The sequence below is a fragment of the Oxyura jamaicensis genome, unplaced genomic scaffold (assembly GCF_011077185.1).
Source record: "Oxyura jamaicensis isolate SHBP4307 breed ruddy duck unplaced genomic scaffold, BPBGC_Ojam_1.0 oxyUn_random_OJ71307, whole genome shotgun sequence".
NCBI lineage: Eukaryota > Metazoa > Chordata > Aves > Anseriformes > Anatidae > Oxyura > Oxyura jamaicensis.
Genome location: NW_023310452.1, coordinates 432 through 2,813, shown reverse-complemented (window position 1 = coordinate 2,813; position 2,382 = coordinate 432). Strand labels below are relative to the sequence as shown.

Sequence of the window (2,382 nt, the reverse complement as noted above, 5' to 3'; positions counted from 1 at the left end):
AGGGACATTGGGGACACCTCCCTGGCACCCTGGGGACCTTGGGGACACATCCTTGGCACCCAAGGGACATTGGGGACACCTCCCTGGCACCCTGGGAACCTTGGGGACATGTCCCCAGCACCCAAGGGACATTGGGGACACCGCCCTGGCACCCTGGGGACCTTGGGGACACATCCTCGGCACCCAGGGGACCTAGGGAACACGTCTCTGGCACCCTGGGGACCTTGGGGACATGTCCCCAGCACCCAAGGGACATTGGGGACACCTCCCTGGCACCCTGGGGACCTTGGGGACACCTCAACTGCACCCAGAGGGCTGTGGGGACCCCCAGGGGACGTTGAGAACACCCAGGGGACCTCGGGGACCCCCAGGGGACACTCACAGGTGCGAGGTGGTCATGGTCTTGGCGTTGCGGGACTGGGTGATGTGGCACGCCTTGCGCAGCAGCGACTCCAGGAAGAGCTCCAGCGCCCGTGCTGCCCCGCTAAGGACCCCAAAAAGGGGACACAGGGGACAGGGCCATCCCCCCCAGGGGGTCCCAGTGTCCTGGGGGTGGCCTGTTCCCTGGGGGGGGGATGGGGATGGGAAGGGGACCGAGATGGGACACCACTGGGCAAAGAGGGAACAGGGACAGGGATGTGGGTGGCACCCAGGGGGACAGGGAGGGGACAAGGAGGGGACACAATGGGGGCACAATAGGGACACAATGGGGACATGGAGGGGACACAACAGGGATGAGAAGGGGACATAGAGGGGACACAACGGGGACATGGAGGGGACACCATGGGGGCAGGGAGAAGACACAAGGGGGAAATCATGGGGACATGCTGGGGACACAATGGGGACACAGAGGGGACAAAAAAGGAACATGGAGGGGATTCAATGGGGACACCATGGAGACACAGAGGGGACTCAGCGGGGATGAGGAGAGGACACGGATGGGGACACAACGATGACACCAAGGGGACACAAATGGGGTACAGTGGGGACATGGACAGGACACCACTGGGGCACAATGGGGACAGGAAGGGGACACAACAGGGATATGGAGGGGACACCAAGGGGACAGCACGGGGACGGGGAGGGGCACAATGGGGACACAACAGGGACATGGAAGGGACTCAATGGGGACACCACAGGGACGGGGAGGGGACACCACAGGGACGGGGAGGGGACACCACAGGGAGGGGGAGGGGACACCACAGGGAGGGGGAGGGGACACCACGGGGAGGGGGAGGGGACAAGGAGGAGACACCATGGGGTCACCACGGGGATGGGGAGGGGACACCATGGGGTCACCGTGGGGACCCCGAGGGGACAGTGAAGGATACAGATAATGACAGGGACGGCGGCCGCCACCTTCCCAATCTCCTCGTCCGTCTGCATGATCTTCTTGATCCGCGCCTGGGGACCACAAGGGACACTGAGGCACGGCCCCGCCCCCTGAGCCAGGCCCACCCACCCCAACACAGGCCCCGCCCCCAAACTCACAGCCCCTCCCCTCCCCTCCCCAAAGCCCACTCCCAGGAGGCTAGGCCACGCCCCCGTGCGGAAAACCACGCCCCCCACTCCACTGACCACGCCCCCTCCAGCCAGGCCACACCCCCCTCCCGAGGTCTTTTGCTAGGGGCCCACCTGCCTGCGCCCCCCCGTTGCCATGGCAGCCCGTTGCCGTGACGCCCAGTTGCCATGGAGACCCGTTGCCATGGCAACCCGGCCCTCCCCGCCTCCTCCAGGCCCCGTTTCCCCTCCCGGATCCGGTTCCGGGCTCGGAGCCCATCACAGCGGCCCCGGGACCCCCTCAGGGCCCCGGTTCCCCCCTCCAGGCCCCGGGACTCCCCTCAGGACCCCAGTTTCCCCCTCCCGGCCCCGGTTCCCCCCCTTCCAGGCCCCGTTCCCGGCCCGGTTCCCGGCCCCGCTGACCGGCGGGAAGCGCGCGTTGTATTTCTTCTTCTTGCTCGGCATCGCCGCCACGAGGCGCCGACCCCGCCGCTTGCCGCCTCCGCCGCCACCCCCCCCCCCCGCCGGGCCCCGGCCCCGCTGGGCCCCACTCCGCTGCGGCCTGCGCACCCCGCCCCTTCCGCCTTTAGCCCCGCCCCTTCCGGTGTCCAGCGTTCGTCGGTCTCCCCGCAGCGGTGAAGCCACGCCCCCCCACAAACGATCCCTTCCAGCAAGCCACGCCCCCTCCTCTTAGACCACTCCCCCAGCAGCGCCACGCCCATCACTCAGACCACGCCCTCCCCCCCCGCACGAGGCCACGCCCCCCTGCCGTCAATCAAGCGAGCCCGGCGCTGGCATTGGGCCATTTATTTCAGGGGGGAAGGGGTTAAAAAGGGGAGGGAGGAGTCGGGGGGGGTCCGGGGGGGTTTTGGGGTTCCCCCC

The 2,382-nt window shown here is 67.9% G+C and overlaps 1 long non-coding RNA gene across 6 annotated transcripts; it reads right to left on the bottom strand.

The window, feature by feature from the left end:
• LOC118159619 lies at nucleotides 1–2,079 on the bottom strand. 6 transcript variants are annotated; one of them, XR_004747180.1, is made up of 4 exons: nucleotides 1,924–2,079; nucleotides 1,332–1,404; nucleotides 78–476; nucleotides 1–37 (listed from the first exon to the last, which is right to left on the bottom strand). It is a non-coding gene; the product is annotated as an uncharacterized LOC118159619 (long non-coding RNA). The 6 variants fall into 6 exon arrangements; XR_004747182.1 differs by having other exon boundaries at nucleotides 7–192; nucleotides 224–476; XR_004747183.1 differs by lacking the exon at nucleotides 1–37 and having other exon boundaries at nucleotides 147–161; nucleotides 202–476.
• Between the last annotated feature and the right edge of the window lie 303 nt (nucleotides 2,080–2,382).